Raw genomic sequence first — 18,415 nt, forward strand, 5'->3', positions numbered from 1 at the left:
CTTGATTATTGTTTGCCGGTATACACGCTGAAGAAGGATGCCTGGCCCGAAACGAACGGGGTGGCAATTCAAATTAAAATGAGCGTACTAGGTGTGCTGCCCTAATCTCCTTTTTTATTGAATAAAAATAATCTAATCTAAAAAAAAACTAAAAAAAAACCTACAACGACGTCTTAAACATTCAACTACAGAAGAAATGCATCAGTCAGACGTTCATGTTGGAATAAAAACAAGATCGTCGAGGGGAGATTGTTATAAAACTAATGTTAAAAAATGGCTGAATGACAGACAGTCATGTTGTTATTTAGGTCTGATGCCTCTGAATACGCACTGATCTGTCCGACAGGTTTATGTATTAGTGTCATGTGGAATTATCACTTTTTATTGTTATATGTGCATGTAAACACGCTGAGGGACAACAGATGGAAATTAGCATTGTGCTATATCTGGTGCAATACATTTATTGTACACTGTCCCCCTTTTTAAATTGACCAATAAAGGAAGATGTAATGAGTTACGCTGAAGAGACAAGTATCGAAGAAATCCTTGACTTGTGGATACAGGCTGCATGTCAGAGGAGACTGTTGGCACAAAACAGGAACAACAAATGGACTCTGAGATAGAGCCATCAAATGAAGAACAAGATTAAATGCAGTCAGAGGAGGAGAAGCTGAACAGAAACATCTTCATCAACAACAGAGTCTGGATTTTTGGACCAAAACTCAGCTACTGAAATCATCAAGCAACGAGTCATTTCGAGACATAGACGACATGTTGGCCAGTATGTCAGAACCAGCAAACGTCTCTGAACTATAAAAACAACCTGCATCTAAACCTGAGGATTTATTGATAGAAGTAACAGCCGAGGCAGAGCGAACATATCTGAAAGAGGAGGAATCGATCACTGTGACAGATCAGGAATCAGATCAATTGTAAGAAAAAACAAGAAGAGTTGAATGAGATGGGAACTGCATCACAGAAAGAGACTGATGCTGATTGATGTTGGGAAGTTAGAAAGAAGAATAACTCAGTAATGAAACATTTTGATTCCCTGTGGAAGATGCTGAGACGTTATTATTTCCGAGACAGATACATTTTAGAGAAGTCTGAGACACCATTGTTTCTAAGATGAATCAAAATCAATGGTTCACAGTGAGGTAGAGTCTAGAAAATAAGCAATAGGGGGGGTTGTGAAAAGTATATAATATGATGTTTTATGATTTTGCAGTAGGTTCTTCGTGCCGGGATCAAGGCCTTGGTTTGCTTTGTATTGCTCTTTATGTACAGTAAACCTATTCACGTTGAACTCTACCAGCTTCAAATGTATTTTTTTGAGTCTCTCTTATAAGTCTTGAGTTTAATGTTAAGTTGTGGGTGACCTGAAGATTTACAGGCCCATCTGAGGATTTCCATCAACAACATCTCAATCAAAACCAGCTGCCCAACACCGGAGGTCTCATTCTGCTCTGAACTCACAGGCTGACTTATCGGAACTGCATATAAATTTGTGGGCAATTTTAGAGTCCAGGAACATTAATGGAATAACATCTCATACTCACTCATTTGACTTGTATTATTGATGTTTTGTGACTGTGTTGAGACACCACAATACCTGCTTCCATTATAGATGACCTGAATGTTGTAAACTAACTTTAGAGTTAAGTTTTTAAAAGTTTGATGGAGAGGACTCACCTGGACAGGCTTCTATATAAAGGCAGTCAATCACTCTCTCCTCTGGCTTTACAGTGAATAAATACCCTCCCATCAGTAACTGCCTGAAGATCAGGATTGAAACTACGTAGTTATTTGTATTTGTGACCCTCGAGTGGGGAAGCTCCAGATTGTTTGTGTGGACTACCTTTGGTTTTTGCTGATGCACATTAGGATTCAGCACTTTAGTTTCATGTTTTGTATCAGGTTTGTTTAATGGAAAAGGTTAGTTACCTTCCTGTTTGTATGTGTCATGTAGTCAGGGATTGGGCCTTGACGCTGACACTTACCTAATGCATTGTCTTTAGAGTTGTGGAGTCAAGGAGTTGACCTCAACACTCCAGACTTCGGTATTTTGAGATTTCTGATGAACTGCTGTAGCTGGCCAGCTAACTGCTAACTTGTTAGCTGGCTGGGCCACCACTAGTCATTCACAACAGCTCCCAGGAATTCTCTCTGATTTCTTGTCTTGACATTTATACACGGCTCATTCAAAGAGGTAGCAGTATCGTGGCCTCCTCTCATAACTGAGTGCAAAGCAGCTCTCTGTTGTGGAGCAGCTTTGACTCTGACAGAGGAGGGTAAAACCAGCCAGTGGTGCAACACATCCAGCACGCTACGATAGCTTCCTCCATTTTGGACTCTCTGTTTCCTCCTAAGTATCATAGGGAAGGCTTGCGATTGTTCAGTGGTGCGTGGATTGATTTTGCCTCCTTGACCAGATCCTCTGATTAGATGAGTTGAATTCACTGCCTTAAATGCTGCCGCATGGAGGCCTTAATCATGGAGCCGGTTAGCTCAATGACATGTAAACGCAGCAGACTAAAGTCAAGCTGACTCGACGAGGATGGGATTAGAACCCACGCGTGCAGAGCACAATGGATTAGCAGTCCATCGCCTTAACCACTCGGCCACCTCGTCTGTTGACGGGGTTTCAATGTCCATACAGCCGTGGCGTTGTATGGACAATCTGTGAAACGCATTGACGTCGGGTAACGTGGCGGTCGTGAGAGTGGTCAGAGTCATGGGACTGAAGGTGTGAACAGTTGAGGAGCCTTTTCGGAAGGATTGAATCATAGCTGACAGTCTAACAGCCCGTTCACACATACAGACTCCAACACTGGAGACACAACAGGACGCCTTTCATTATGACGTGGACTCTCAAAAACTGCCACTGCTGCTCAAAGGGAAGTTGAGAAAAATTCAACTTTATGCAGAAGTTAAGAGGAGGTTGAAAGAAATGATGCGCGGGAAGAAAAGACATGCCAGCAGAGTGCTTATGTTACACGTAAGAGGACTCTCACTACCTCAATTAATTGTACAGAGAGGGTTATTTGTTGTAGTGCACAAGTAAGTTCCAGGGACTATCATGTAAACACAGAAGGAAAGGCTTGTGGAGAACGCGGGCATCGATCCCGCTACCTCTTGCATGCTAAGCGAGCGCTCTACCATTTGAGCTAATTCCCCTGTCATCTAAAAAGCACTCTTTTCACTTTTAATCACTCTCCCCTGCAGTCTTGAAATGTGGCTTTTCTTGTTAACTTGTAGTCGTGTAAAGACAGAAGATTGAATTGAACATGACCTGACAAGGATGGCATTGGAACAGATGCGTGAAGATCACAAGGGATTGGTAGGTCTTCACACTGACCTGGAAGGTCTGGAGGGTTTCATTGGTGTCTTTTCTAGGTGGAGACACCAAATAAAGATAGGTTTTTCCCCCTCCAGGAACAGGAATCCTCCACAGGGGAGGAGGGAAGAGAAGTGCAGCACGGAACTAGATATCTTCCTTTTTTTCGTAGGGGAATTAGCTCAAATGGTAGAGCGCTCGCTTCGCATGTGAGAGGTAGCGGGATCGACGCCCGCATTCTCCAAAAGACTTAACTATTTCTTCTACTTACGTAGGGAGAGTCCAACTAACATGGAAAACCAGTTTTACAGCTGAACATGGGTAAGACGATCGTAATCAGAAAGGTCTGGATGAGGCATCCATAGGACCCAAACGATACAAAGCCCTGAGTAAAAGAGGGAGAGAGAGCGGGAGAAGGAAAGAGGTCCCAGGAGATTCGACTGTCCATCGCAGAGAGGCCTGGCTGCAGGGGCTGTTAGGTGGGGCCGAAAACTTGGTGAGGTAGTGACATTCACGGGGCTGGTTGGTGAGCTGCTGTAGCTGGCCAGCTAAGTGCTAACTAGCCGGCTGGGCTACAGCTAGTCATTCACAATAGCTCCCAGAGTCTCTCTCTATGTTCTGTTTCCTCGTCTTGACATTTATACAAGGCTCATTCAAAGAGGTAGCTTTATCGTGGCCTCCTCTCATAACTGAGTGTAAAGCAGCTCTCTGTTGTGCAGCAGCTTTGATTTGACAGAGGAGGGTTAAAAAAAAGCCAGCGGTGCAAGACATCCAACACGTTAGGATAGCTTCCTCCATTTTGGACTCTCTGTCCCCCCCCCCCCCAAGTATCATAGGGAGCTCTTTCAAGAAGGCTTGTGATTGGTCGCTGGTGTGTGGATTGATTTCGCCTCCTCAACCGGATCCTCTTATTGGATGAGTTAAATTCACTGCCTTAAATGCTGCCGCATGGAGGCCTTAATCATGGAGCCGGTTAGCTCAATGACATGTAAACGCAGCAGACTAAAGTCAAGCTGACTCGACGAGGATGGGATTAGAACCCACGCGTGCAGAGCACAATGGATTAGCAGTCCATCACCTTAACCACTCGGCCACCTCGTCTGTTGACGGGGTTTAAATGTCCATACAGCCGTGGCGTTGTATGGACAATCTGTGAAACGCGTTGACATCGGGTAACGTGGCGGTCGTGAGAGCGGTCAGAGTCACGGGACTGAAGGTGTGAACAGCTGAATAACCTCTTTGGAAAGGTGAATCATAGCTGACAGTCTAACAGCTCGTTAACACATACAGACTCCAACACTGGAGACACAACAGGACGCCTTTCATTATGACGTGGACTCTCAAAAACTGCCACTGCTGCTCAAAGGGAAGTTGAGAAAAATTCAACTTTATGCTGGAGTTAAGACTCGAGGGGGGAGGTTGAAAGAAATGATGCGTGGGAAGAAAAACATGCCAACAGAGTGCTTATGTTACATGTAAGAGGACTCTCTCTATCTCAGTGAATTACAGCTGAACATGGGTAAGACGATCGTAATCATGATCTCTTTCCACTGCAATATCTGGTCCCTCACACCGTCTCAACTTTCCAATGAGGTATTGGTTACCCTACCTCATAATGAATTTTCCTCACTCACGGTCAATAAGGCTACAGACACTCTCCTTGCTAGCTACCTCTCTTAACAATCTCTGTCCTTCCAACCTGCTCGCATCATCCACCCTAGTCCATGGCTCACTGAAGTCATCAGAGAGTAAAGGGCAGAACTCAGAGCAGTGAAGAGAAAATGGCATAAATCAAGAGAGTCCACTGACCTCAGTGACTATCAGGGTCTCCTTGCATCATTCTCCTCCAGTCTAAAAACTGCTAAGACCACTTACTACCAGAACAAGCACACAGCACACAGTCTTTAACCAAGTCTCTGAATTCCTTTCTGCCAACAACCTTTAAGCAGGGTCACTCTACCGAGACTGCACTACTGTCGGTTATCGAATCACTGCACTCAGCTAGAGCTGCTGGTCAGTCCTCAGCCCTTTTGCTACTAGACCTGTCAGCTGCCTTTGATACAGTTAACCACCAACTCCTCCTCTCCACACTCACTGAGCTTGGTATCACAGGATCCGCCCTCCGCTGGTTCATGTTCTACCTGTCAGGGAGATATTTTAGAGTATCTTGGAGGGGAGAAGTGTCCAAACTGCACAACTTATCCACAAGGGTTCCTAACGGGTCAGTGCTTGGTCTCCTTCTTTTCTCATTATACACCACCTCACTTGGCGCAATCATCCATTCCCATGGTTTCTCATACCACTGCTATACTGACGAGACCCAGCTCTTCCTGTCATTCCCACCGGAAGACCACACAGTCTCAGCTAGGATCTCTTCATGCCTTGCCGATATATCAGCATGGATGAAAGAACACCACCTTCAGCTTAACCACTCTAAGACCGAGCTCCTGGTCATGCCAGCCAGTCCTTCTATACAACAAAACATCAGCATCCAGCTCGAATCAACCCAACTCATGCCCACAAAGTCTGCCCAGAACTTGGGTGTCATGATTGATGACCAACTAACCTTTAAGGTTCATGTTGTCTCAGTCGCTCGATCTTGTCAATTCGTCCTGTACAATATCGGGAAGATCAGACCCTACCTGCCTGAGCTTGGTTCAGGCTCTCGTAATGTCACACATCGACTACTGCAACTCCTTACTGGCAGGCCTCCCTGCATGTACACTTAAACCTCTGCAGATGATCCAGAAAGCAGAGGCACGTCTGGTCTTCAGTCAGCCCAAAACAGCATGTCACCCCGCTGTTGATATCCCTCCACTGGCTCCCAGTTGCTGCCCGCATCAAATTCAAAACCCTGACACTTGCTTACAAAACAGCAACTAAAACGGCTCCTGCCTGCCTGAACTCTCTCATTCAGGTCTACGCTCCCTCCGGCCCACTAAGCTCTGCCAATGAAAGGCGCCTGCTACCACAACAGGGCCCTTAGTCACTAGCTTGACTCTTCTCCTCTGTAGTTCCCCGGTGGTGGAACGAGTTACCAAACTCTGTTCAATCTGCAGAGTTCCTTTCAATCTTTAAGAAAAGACTAAAGACCCAGCTCTTTCGCGAACACCTCACTTGATGGACTGAAGGTAGAGAAAAAACAAGAAAAACAAAACAGAAAATACCCCCAAAAACAACAACAACAACAACAAAAAAAAACATGCTTCTATGCACTCTAATCATTGCCTTGTTGCACTGCTTGTTGGCATCTACGTCCTATCAGGCCCAAACTTAAGCTTTATGGCACTCACTCATGTTGTTGTCTCCTGACTAGATCCCTGCTTGTGTTGTATCAGTCTCATATGTACGTTGCTTTGAATAAAAGCGTCCGCTAAATGAAAAATGTAAATGTAATCAGAAAGGTCTGGATGAAGCACTGATAGGACCCAAATGCCACAAAGTCCTGAGTAAAAGAGGGAGAGCAAACAGGAGAAAGAAAGAGGGGGAGATTGAAAAAAGAGATGCGTGGGAAGAAAAAACATGCAAGCAGAGCGCTTACGTTACACATAAGATAACTCTCTCTACCTCAATTCTGATTTAATTGTACACAGGGGGTTGTTTGTTGTAGTGCACAAGAAAGTTGCAGGGACTATCACATAGACACAGTAGGAAAGTCCTCTGGAGAATGCGGGCGTCGATCCCGCTACCTCTCGCATGCTAAGCGAGCGCTCTACCATTTGAGCTAATTCCCCTGTCACCTAAAAAGCACTCTTTTCACTTTTAATCACTCCCTCCCGCAGTCTTGAAATGTGGCTTTTCTTGTTAACTTGCAGTCATGTAAAGACAGAAGATTGAATTGAACATGACTTGACGAAGATGGGATTGGAACAGTGTGAAGACCACAATGGATTAGTAGGTCCTCACACAGACCTGGAAGATCTGGAGGGTTTCATTGGTGTCTTTTCTAAGTGGAGACACCAAATAAAGATAGGTTTTCCCCCCTCCAGGAACAAGAATCCTCCACAGGGGAGGAAGGGATAGAAGTGCAGCACAGAGCGAGATATCTTCCTGCTTCTCATAGGGGAATTAGCTCAAATGGTAGAGCGCTCGCTTCGCATGTGAGAGGTAGTGGGATCGACGCCCGCATTCTCCAAAAGACTTAACTATTTCTTCTACTTATGTAGGGAAAGTCCAGTTAATGTGGAAAACCAATTTTACAGCTGAACATGGGTAAGATGATCGTAATCAGAAAGGTCTGGATGAGGCACCGATAGGACCCAAATGACACAAAGTCCTGAGTAAAAAAGGGAGAGCGAGTGGGAGAAGGAAAGAGGTCCCAGGAGACCTGACTGTCCATCGCAGAGAGGCCTGGCTGAAGGGGCTGTTAGGTGGGGACGAAAACTTGCTGGTGTAGTGACACTCACAGGGCTGGTTGGTGAACTGCTGTAGCTGGCCAGATAATCGCTAACTTGCTAGCTGGCAGGGCTAGTCATTCACAACAGCTCTTTCAAGAAGGCTTGCAGTTGGTCACAAGTGTGTGGATATTTTTTGCCCCCTTGAACTGGACCCTCTGATTAGATTATTTAAATTTAGTGCTTTAAATCAAGGCCTTAATCATGGAGCCAGTTAGCTCAATGACATGTAAACACAGCGGGCTCAAGTGAGGATGACTCGACGAGGATGGGATTTGAACCCATGCGTGCAGAGCACAATGGATTAGCAGTCCATCGCCTTAACCACTCGGCCACCTCGTCTATTGACGGGGTTGAAATGTCCACACAGTCGTGGCGTTGTATGGACAATCTGTGAAACACATTGATGTCGGGTAACATGGCGGTCGTGAGAGTGGTCAGAGTCATGACTAAAGGTGTGAGTAGTTGAGGAGCCTTTCATTGTGACGTGATCTCTCAAAAACTGCCACTGCTACTCAAATGGAAGTTGAGAAAAGTTCAACTTCATGCAGAAGTTAAGACGAGAGGGGGAGATTGAAAAAAAAGATGTGTGGGAAGAAAAGACATTCAAGCAGAGTGCTTACGTTACATGTAAGAGGACTCTCTCTATCTCAATTCTGAATTAATTGTAAAGGTGAGATTGTTTGTTGTAGTGCCTGAGAAAGTTCCAGGGACTATTACATAGACACAGGAGGAAAGACTTCTGGAGAATGCGGGTGTCAATCCCGTTACCTCTCGCATACTAAACGAGCGCCCTACCACTTGAGCTAATTTACCTGTGATCAATAAAGCACTCTTTTCACTTTTAATCACTCCCCCCGTAGTCTTGAAATGTGGCTTTTTTTGTTAACTTGTAGTCGTGTAAAGACAGAAGATTGAATTGAACATCACCTGACGAGGATGGCATTGGAACAGAGGCGTGAAGAGCGCAATTGATTGGGAGGTCTTCACACAGACCTGGAAGGTCTGGAGGGTTTCGTTGGTGTCTTTTCTAAGTGGAGACACCAAATAAAGATTGGTTTTTTTCCCCCTCCAGTAACACGAATCCTCCACAGGGGAGGAAGGAAGAGAAGTGCAGCACGGAGCGAGATATCTTCCTTTTTCTCGTAGGGGAATTAGCTCAAATGCTGGAATGCTTGCTTTGCATGTGAGAGGTAGCGGGATCGACGCCTGCATTCTCCAAAAGACTTTTAGGCATTTCTTATACTTATGGAGAGAAAGTCCACTTAATGTGGAAAACCAATTTTTACAGCTGAACGTGGGTAAGACGATCATAAAGAGAAAGGTCTGGATGAAGCATCGATAGGACCCAAATGACACAAAGTCCTGAGTGGAAGAGGGAGAGTGAGCGGAAGAAGGAAAGAGGTCCCAGGAGACCTGACTGTCCATCACAGAGAGGCCTGGCTGCAGGGGCTGAAAACTTGTTGACGTTGTGACACTCATGGGGCTGGTTGGTGAACTGCTGTAGCTGGCCAGCTAAGCGCTAGCTAATTCGCTAGCCGGCTGGGCCACCGCTAGTCATTCACAACAGGTCCCAGAGTTTCTCTCTATGTTTGTTTCCTCGTCTTGACATTTATACACAGCTTATTCAAAGAGGTAGCAGGATCGTAACTCATAACTGAGTGCAAAGCAGCTCTCTGTTGTGGAGCAGCTTTTACTCTGACAGAGGAGGGTAAAACCAGCCAGTGGTGCAATACATCCAACACGCTACGATAGCTTCCTCCAATTTGGACTCTCTGTTCCCTCCGAGGTATCATAGGGAGCTCTTCCAAGAAGGCTTGCAATTGGTCGGTGGTGTGTAGATTTACCGAATCCTGAGTTGCATTCACTGCTTTAAGTGCTGCTGCATGGAGGCCTTGATGGAGCCAGTTAGCTCAATGACATGTAAACGCAGCAGACTAAAGTGAAGTCAACTCGACGAGGATGGGATTCGAACCCACGCGTGCAGAGCACAATGGATTAGCAGTCCATCGCCTTAACCACTCGGCCACCTCGTCTGTTGACAGGGTTTCAATGTCCATACAGTCGTGGCGTTGTATGGACAATCTGTGAAAAAATCTCTTTGGCGGTCGTGAGAGCGGTCAGAGTCACGGGACTGAAGGTGTGAATAGTTGAGGAGCCTTTTCGGAAGGATTGAATCATAGCTGACAATCTAACAGCCCATTCACACATACAGACTTGAAAACTGGAGACACAACAGGACGCCTTTCATTATGATGTGGATTCTCAAAAACTGCCACTGCTGCTCAAGGGGAAGTTGAGAAAAGTTCAACTTTATGCAGAAGTTAAGACGAGAGGGGGACATTGAAAAAAAAGATGCATGGGAAGAAAAAGCATGCACACAGAGTGGTTATGTTACATGTAAGAGGACTCTCTCTATCTCAATTCTGAATTAATTGCACAGATGGGGTTGTTTGTTGTAATGCATGAGAAAGTTCCAGGGACTATCACATAGAAAGAGTAGGAAAGCCTTATGGAGAATGCGGGCATCGATCCCACTACCTCTCGCATGCTAAGCAAGCACTCTACCATTTGAGCTAATTCCCCTGTGTGAAGCAGGGCTTGTGAAGCTCCAACTCTCAGCTCATCCTGCTTCACACTGACCAGCCTATAGCCATCATCACCCCGTATGAGGAGCCAGTGCAGGGGAGGGTACAGAGCTGCTACAATCAACACCATGCCAAAGCCCACAACATAATAGAGTGGACCTTTGGCATGATGAAGGTGCGATGGAGGTGCCTACTATTTAAGGCCCTGGAGGTGAACCGTACATTTGCTCCTGTGGTCATCACTGCTTGCTGTGTCCTCCACAACATCTGTCTCACTACAGGAGACATCCTCGAGCCTACTGAAGGAGTGAAGAAGATTGATGGGCCTCCACCCCATCCAATGAGGAGTGAACAAAGTGGACAAGGCCAGCGAGACAGACTGGCAAACCAACTCCCAGCTCCTGACCATAACCCTACGGAGTTGAATGAACGTAATTATTTGTGAGATTTTGTTCTTTTATGGCCAGTTATTTTCCTTTGGATGTTATGTTTCATCTTTTTGACAGAAAAGAACTTCTGAGCACTGGCCGCATGCATAACTCTGATTTTTGTTTTCATTAATGTAATTTCCCATTGAACCATGCTCAAGTTTATTTAGAGCCCTTACTTACTGTTAGAATCTCAAAGGCCTTTATAGACCCACAGGTTATTATTAAACATTATATGAGATGTTAATACAGGCTATCACATTGTCTCATGCAGTTTAAACGTTCAGTGTTGATATTGCATCATGTTGCATTACTGTACGCAGAGTACAGGTTTTAATTATGGGCAGAACTATTTCAGATTAGACTGAATAATCTAAAATTGTCAATGTGCTGATGTTCAGTTTCAATATGACCATGATCACCTCTCATGTCGGTGTAAATTTAGGTATTAAACACCTTTTTTTTGTTGTGGATTTGAATTCCAAAAAAGGCTGCATGCTTGATTTGTTTGCAACATGCTTGATTTTAATCATATGAAGAAAGGTGAACATAAACCAACATAAGTCATCAAGCTTTAGAAAAAATAAAAATAAAAAAGCACAACGAACATAACCCAAAACACTAGCTTTTTGTCACTAGCTCCTCAAAAACATCTAAGAACCTCTTTTTATTTTCTTGCAAGGTCTGGTGCTGCGTCCTCTAAGAACTGCAGGACCCGGGACCTGGGAGCACCTGTTTTGGCTGAGAGGGCAACTGGCTCAACATCCTCTAAATGGCTGTCCGAGCAAGACTCCGTGGCCTCCTCATCCTCCACCGTCTCCTGGCTCTGGGCAGCCTCAGTTGATGTTGAGCCACAGCATCCACACTTGCAAAAGTTTCTGCTGAGTCCATGACGATGGGAGGATCAATAGATGGCCTTCCATCGATGGCCTCATGCATAGCAGAAAAGTATGGCCATGTGGCTGCTGTGGCCTCTCCTCTGTCAGTCCCCGTCCCCGCTGTGGAGCATCTCAACTCCTACAGGAACACAAGCAAGTTATCCAACAGTTCGCTGGGCAGACATAAAAATGAGGTTCACGGACAAACATGAATCCAAGGGGAAACATCACGTCAGTGAGCATTTGCCAGTAACATTTTAACCATACCTTAAATTTACGTTTTAGGTTGTCCCAGTTTTTTGCCACTTGTGTGGGGGTGACAACACATGCAGGGGCCATCTTCTGAAGAATTTCCCTGTGTGATACAAGAGATGTGTCAGAAAGTAGTTCAGGTTAGTAGGTCACAACAGGTGTCCACTCACATGTAAATAGCAATTGCTATTGAATTTACGAGTTTCAGGAGACATCATTAAGATACCAGTTGTCAACACCAATACATAAAGGCAAGAGATCATATCTATACAGTCCAGAAAAATGTCTGTCAAAACTGATGTAGAAACATCTCAAGGTTGCAATTGCATACGTTGAAAGCAACAACAGTTACAGATTACAGTATCATGCACTACATAGAAATTCAGTAAGTGACTCCCAGGCTTTTTTGGCTGTGTGCCTTCTGCCTGTAAACAGCCTGATAAGGTTCAGCGTTTCATCATCAGTCCCTGTAAGAAGTGAGAAAGTAAAATCTTTCTCAAATGTAGCTTACAGCCCCAATTGCAACTGTCATCAAAAGACTATACTTTTAGAATGACATTTGCAGATTACATAAAGGGCAATTGTTCTTGTTAATATAATTTTAGGTTAGCAGCTGTTTGCACTTGTAAACATCATGTCACGACTATAGCAGTTGAATTGGATGTAGCCAACCATGTAGCCTACATTCAACGATAGAAACATAATGTGGTGATATAACAAGGGGGAGAACTAGTGAGCGAGGAGTCATTAGAACGCTTTCCAACTGCACCACCTAGGGAATTTCACCCTAAGAATAATCAAGGTGGTGAAACAACCCACAAAGCATGGAGGTTCGTTTGCTGAACAGACAGGCAGGACGTGGTTCCAGTTAAAATATATTATTTATGTATTATAACAATTAAAAACTATACAAAAAAAGGGGGGAACCTGATCGGTGCTGAAGCTTACCAGTAGGGGGACGTGAGTCAGGAGTGAGAGGAATCCAGGGAAAACAAAATCACCCCGATCATATGTGAAAAAACAAAAAAACAAAAAAGGGGTTCACAGCACACACACACTCAAAAGAGGAAACCACCACCAGGACACCAGGGACCACCACCAGCAGCTCTCAGCAACTGAAAAGGGAAACAACAAATTAGTGGGGTTAACAACACAAAAGAAACCCAAATAAACAAAAATAAACAAAAAAAATACTGTTGGCAGCCAAGTAAATGTACACAACAAAACCCTAAGCTGCCAAAACATTAAACTAAGGAAAAAGAAAGAGTGAATTCTAATCTAACCAAAGTAGAATGAAACCAAAAATAAGCTAACAAAGAAAAGCATTATACAATGAAATAATGTAAATCCAAAAACACATGAAACAAAATACAAAACAAAAACATAACAAAGTTCTGCTTAACAAACTAAACAATGGATGTATATAAATGATTAGAATCACAATTACATAAAAAAATAAAATAAACCACAAACCATACCCAACTGAATAAGAAACCAAAAGAAGAGATAACTCAACCCAAAGTTGATCAAATTAAATTAAATTAACCCCACAATTGGGACACAGACTCTGGCTGCCAGCAAGTCGACACACACCCGCTCCGGAGCGCAGATCGATGAGCTGTTGCAGCCGTGGCAGCGGCTGGAGAGGACAGCAGGCCGCACAGACCCAGGACAGCCGCACCGTGCAGCACCACACCAGACCAGGCAGAGCAGACGGAGCCTGAGGCTAAGGTTAGCTGTGATGGCTAACCATACCTATGGTAAACAGAGCCCTGTTAACACAGGCAGGCTAAAGAAGTGAAGGCTTAAGGAGACAGAGCTTGAGGCATACATACTGTCCGACAAGCGATCTGTTAACGGGCGTTAACGATGCATCAAACACCGGGTTCTGGCAGACTGGGGGGCAGGGGGGAGTCAGCAAAAATTCTGCGATGATGAAAATCATGAAGCACCAACCAAAGAGTTTAAACCAACGCAAACAGCGCAGCCAGTACACATTTACCTGCAACCGGTGAGCTACAATCAGATGGAAGCGCAGCCGCCAGAAGTGGGCATGCCCTCCAAAGAGTGAGAGGCAGAGAGATGGACACCTCTCCCCTTTATAGATTGGCCTCCCTCTTGATTGGGCCAGGGGAACCAATGGAACGGCCGCAATCACCCAAGCTGGGAAAATATCTATCCTGCTACAATAACTAATGTCAAGGTGAAATGTTATTGAGGAATGCGGTTAGAACATCGCCTAATGAGGCTCTACACAAACGGTGAGGGGAAGAAGGTTAACATTTGTAGAGTCCTGCTCCCGCCATAGTTTGTATATTCCAGCTGTGTCACGCCTCTTTTATACCTCACAGGTGTCGAGAAAACTTCTGCCAAGGATACACCTGTGCATCCTCGCTCACAGATCCTCCAGCAAGCCTCCTCTCTCCTCGAGATGCATTTTAGGAATTGAGACATCCTTAAACATTGTGCACTGAGATCGATTTCTGGGTCACGGCAGGAGGACGGAGACAAGGAGGCACAAAATAGAGAAATGAGAAGAACCCATTGGTATCATAAGGAGCTCTTTCAAGAGGGCTTGCGATTGGTTGCTGGTGTGTGGATTGATTTTGCCTCCCCTGGCTGCAGGGGCTGTTAGGTGGGGCCGAAAACTTGGTGGCGTAGTGACATTCACGGGGCTGGTTGGTGAGCTGCTGTAGCTGGCCAGCTAAGCGCTAACTCGCTAGCCGGCTGGGCCACCGCTAGTCATTCACAGCAGCTCCCAGAGTTTCTCTCTGTTTTCTCTCCGCTGTTCCGTTTCCTCGTCTTGACATTTATACACGGCTCATTCAAAGAGGTAGCAGTATCGTGGCCTCCTCTCATAACTGAGTGCAAAGCAGCTCTCTGTTGTGCAGCAGCTTTGATTTGACAGAGGAGGGTTAAAAAAACGCAAGCGGTGCAAGGCATCCAACAGGCTAGGATAGCTGCCTCCGTTTTGGACTCTCTGTTCCCCCCGCCCCCCACCCAAGTATCATAGGGAGCGCTTGCAAGAGGGCTTGCGATTGGTCGCTGGTGTGCGGATTGATTTCCCCTCCTTGACCGGACCCTGTGATTAGATGAGTTGAATTCACTGCCTTAAATGCTGCCGCATGGAGGCCTTAATCATGGAGCCGGTTAGCTCGACGACATGTAAACGCAGCAGACTAAAGTCAAGCTGACTCGACGAGGATGGGATTCGAACCCACGCGTGCAGAGCACAATGGATTAGCAGTCCATCGCCTTAACCACTCGGCCACCTCGTCTGTTGATGGGGTTTCAATGTCCATACAGCCGTGGCGTTGTATGGACAATCTGTGAAACGCATTGACGTCGGGTAATGTGGCGGTCGTGAGAGTGGTCAGAGTCACATGACTAAAGGTGTGAATAGTTGAGGAACCCTTTCATTGTGACGTGGTCTCAAAACTGCCACTGCTACTCAAAGGGAAGTTGAGAAAAGTTCAACTTCATGCAAGTTAAGTTAAGACGAGAGGGGGAGATTGAAAAAACGATGCGTGGGAAGAAAAAATGTGCAAGCAGAATGCTTATGTTACATGTAAGAGGACTCTCTCTATCTCAGTTCTGAATTAACCACACAGATGGGGTTGTTTGCTGTAGTGCATGAGAAAGACACAGGCACCATTACGCAGAGACAGCGGGAAAGGCTTGTGGAGAATGCGGGCATCGATCCCGCTACCTCTTGCATGCTAAGCGAGCGCTCTACCATTTGAGCTAATTCCCCTGCAAACTGGAAAGCACTCTTCACTTTTAATCACTCCCCCCTGCAGTCTTGAAATGTGACTTTTCTTGTCAACTTGTAGTCGTGTAAAGACAGAAGATTGAATTGAACATGACCTGACGAGGATGGCATTGGAACAGAGGCGTGAAGAGCACAATTGATTGGGAGGTCTTCACACAGACCTGGAAGGTCTGGAGGGTTTCGTTGGTGTCTTTTCTAAGTGGAGACACCAAATAAAGATAGGTTTTTCCCCCTCTAGGAACAGGAATCTTGCACAGGGGAGGAAGGGAGAGAAGTGCAGCATGGAGCTAGATATGTTCCTGCTTTTTGTAGGGGAATTAGCTCAAATGGTAGCGCGCTCGCTTAGCATGTGAGAGGTAGTGGGATCGACGCTCGCATTCTCCAAAAGACTTAACTATTTCTTCTACTTATGAAGGGAAAGTTCAGTTAATGTGGAAAACCAATTTTACAGCTAAACATGGGTTAGACAATCGTAAACAGAAAGGTCTGGATGAAGCATAAGACCCAAACGACACAAAGTCCTGAGTGAAAGAGGGAGAGCGATACCCGACTGTCCCAGGAGACCCGACTGTCCATTGCAGAGAGGCCTGGCTGCAGGGGCTGTTAGGTGGGGCTGAAAACTTGGTGATGTAGTGACACTCGCAGGGCTGGTTGGTGAACTGCTGTAGCTGGCCAGCTAAGTGCCAATTCGCTAGCCCGCTGGGCCACTGCTAGTCATTCACAACAGCTCCCAGAGTCTCTCTCTATGATCTGTTTCCTCGTCTTGACATTTATACACAGCTCATTCAAAGAGGTAGCAGTATCATGGCCTCCTCTCATAACTGAGTGCAAAGCAGCTCTCTGTTGTGGAGCAGCTTTTACTCTGACAGAGGAGGGTAAAACCAGTCAGTGGTGCAACACATCCAACATGCTACGATAGCTTCCTCCAATTTGGATTCTCTGTTCCCTCCTAGGTATCATAGGGAGCTCTTCCAAGAAGGCTCACGCTTGGTCAGCGGTGTGTGGATTGATTTTGCCCCCTTGAACCGGACCCACTGATTGGATGAATTGAATTTACTGCTACTAAGGTCTTAATCATGGAGCCAGTCAGCTCAATGACATGTAAACACAGCAGATTAAAGTGAAATTGACTCGACGAGGATGGGATTCGAACCCACGCGTGCAGAGCACAATGGATTAGCAGTCCATCGCCTTAACCACTCGGCCACCTCGTCTGTTGACAAGGTTTCAATGTCCATACAGTCGTGGCGTTGTATGGACAATCTGTGAAACACGTTGACGTCGGGTAACGTGGCGGTGGTGAGAGTGGTCAGAGTCACGGGACTGAAGGTGTGAATAGTTGAGGAACCTCTTTGGAAGGATTGAATCATAGCTGACAATCTAACAGCCCGTTCACACATACAGACTCCAACACTGGAGACACAAAAGGACGCCTTTCATTGTGATGTGGACTCTGAAAAAACTGCCACTGTTACTCAAAGGGAAGTTGAGAAAAGTTTATGCAAAAGGTCAGAGATTTCCTTGCAAGGCAGCTGGATTTGCGAGATCACAACATCAGGAGATCACGCAAGAATCCACCTTGTCAGGCTTCAATTGATGTACTTGTGTCTGAACCACCAGTGGTTTGGACCAATCAACGTCCTATCAGGATTCTTGTGTGACCTTGTGATCTCTTAAATCCAGCTGCCTTGCAAGGTAAGACAGTGATGGTTCATCCAATCACCTGCCAAGTATTTTTTGAAAGTGCCCTTTTCCAAACAGTTTCCAAGGACGACTTCTGTAGGAGAATTTACTGCTTTATATCAAGGCCTTAATCATGGAGCCAGTTAGCTTGATGACATGTAAATACAGCAGGTTAAAGTGAAGTTGACTCGACGAGGATGGGATTCGAACCCACGCGTGCAGAGCACAATGGATTAGCAGTCCATCGCCTTAACCACTCGGCCACCTCGTCTGTTGACACTGTTTAAATGTCCATTCACTCATGTCACTGTTTGGAAAATCTATGAAACACAATGAAGTCAGTTGACATGGCAACTGAATATGTGAATCCTGAATGAATTGTACAGATTGGGTTATTTGTAGTTGTGTACAATCATTTTCTTGGGGATATTACATAGACACAGAGGGAAAACCTTCTGGAGAATGCGGGCATCGATCCCGCTACCTCTCGCATGCTAAGCGAGCGCTCTACCATTTGAGCTAATTCCCCTGTGTGAAGCACAGAACGTGAAGCTCCAACTCTCAGCTCATCCTGCTTCTCCTCTTCTGCTTCAGAATGTCAGTTCATGTTTCTCAGGCTGTTTTCAAACTTCAGCTTAAATATTTTCTCAGTATCAATGAATCTGACTAATTATGATATTGATTGTGGTGCAGAATAAGGTTCCTGGGATGTCATAAATGGGTGTCATGTGGACGGATGCAGAGGAAAAGTTGTATCTTACTGACAAGAAGAAACAAAGGGTCAAGGGTCTTCTAGAGAATGCTAAGCAAGTGCTCTACCATTTCAGCTAATTCTCCTGTCGCCTCTGCTGCACCATAGACCATAGGCATTGCTATAATGCCCAGCTACAGCACAGCTTCAATCAGCTCACCCAAGAGTTCCTGAGTCTGACGCTGGTTGAAAATTACACCCAGCCCAGGAAGTACGCAGGTAACCTGACCAAGAAAAGCTCGTTTTGCATGCAGAGCGGCCCTTTGAGACAGGCCTACCTTGTCAAGTGTACCATCAGCATTTCAAACTAAAATGCTTTTTTATTCTATAAC

General features: G+C 45.4%; 1 long non-coding RNA gene and 9 other non-coding genes across 12 annotated transcripts; all 10 read right to left on the minus strand.

Annotated features, from left to right (window-relative positions):
* Positions 1 to 2,549: 2,549 nt before the first annotated feature.
* Positions 2,550 to 2,631, minus strand: trnas-gcu. The gene has a single exon. It is a non-coding gene; the product is annotated as a tRNA-Ser (tRNA).
* Positions 2,632 to 4,356: 1,725 nt separating this feature from the next.
* Positions 4,357 to 4,438, minus strand: trnas-gcu. The gene has a single exon. It is a non-coding gene; the product is annotated as a tRNA-Ser (tRNA).
* Positions 4,439 to 6,998: 2,560 nt separating this feature from the next.
* On the minus strand, positions 6,999 to 7,071 carry trnaa-agc. The gene has a single exon. It is a non-coding gene; the product is annotated as a tRNA-Ala (tRNA).
* Positions 7,072 to 7,991: 920 nt separating this feature from the next.
* Positions 7,992 to 8,073, minus strand: trnas-gcu. The gene has a single exon. It is a non-coding gene; the product is annotated as a tRNA-Ser (tRNA).
* Positions 8,074 to 9,685: 1,612 nt separating this feature from the next.
* trnas-gcu lies at positions 9,686 to 9,767 on the minus strand. Its single transcript has one exon. It is a non-coding gene; the product is annotated as a tRNA-Ser (tRNA).
* A 1,668-nt stretch (positions 9,768 to 11,435) lies between these two features.
* On the minus strand, positions 11,436 to 13,961 carry LOC121903487. 3 transcript variants are annotated; one of them, XR_006098057.1, is made up of 6 exons: positions 13,880 to 13,943; positions 13,713 to 13,765; positions 13,471 to 13,632; positions 12,826 to 12,992; positions 11,893 to 11,980; positions 11,436 to 11,764 (listed from the first exon to the last, which is right to left on the minus strand). It is a non-coding gene; the product is annotated as an uncharacterized LOC121903487 (long non-coding RNA). The 3 variants fall into 3 exon arrangements; XR_006098056.1 differs by having other exon boundaries at positions 13,713 to 13,803; XR_006098055.1 differs by lacking the exon at positions 12,826 to 12,992 and having other exon boundaries at positions 13,713 to 13,803; positions 13,880 to 13,961.
* Positions 13,962 to 15,073: 1,112 nt separating this feature from the next.
* trnas-gcu lies at positions 15,074 to 15,155 on the minus strand. The gene has a single exon. It is a non-coding gene; the product is annotated as a tRNA-Ser (tRNA).
* Positions 15,156 to 16,781: 1,626 nt separating this feature from the next.
* trnas-gcu lies at positions 16,782 to 16,863 on the minus strand. Its single transcript has one exon. It is a non-coding gene; the product is annotated as a tRNA-Ser (tRNA).
* Positions 16,864 to 17,521: 658 nt separating this feature from the next.
* trnas-gcu lies at positions 17,522 to 17,603 on the minus strand. Its single transcript has one exon. It is a non-coding gene; the product is annotated as a tRNA-Ser (tRNA).
* A 185-nt stretch (positions 17,604 to 17,788) lies between these two features.
* trnaa-agc lies at positions 17,789 to 17,861 on the minus strand. The gene has a single exon. It is a non-coding gene; the product is annotated as a tRNA-Ala (tRNA).
* Positions 17,862 to 18,415: the final 554 nt, after the last annotated feature.

The sequence above is a fragment of the Thunnus maccoyii genome, chromosome 9 (assembly GCF_910596095.1).
Source record: "Thunnus maccoyii chromosome 9, fThuMac1.1, whole genome shotgun sequence".
Classification (NCBI taxonomy): Eukaryota; Metazoa; Chordata; class Actinopteri; order Scombriformes; family Scombridae; genus Thunnus; species Thunnus maccoyii.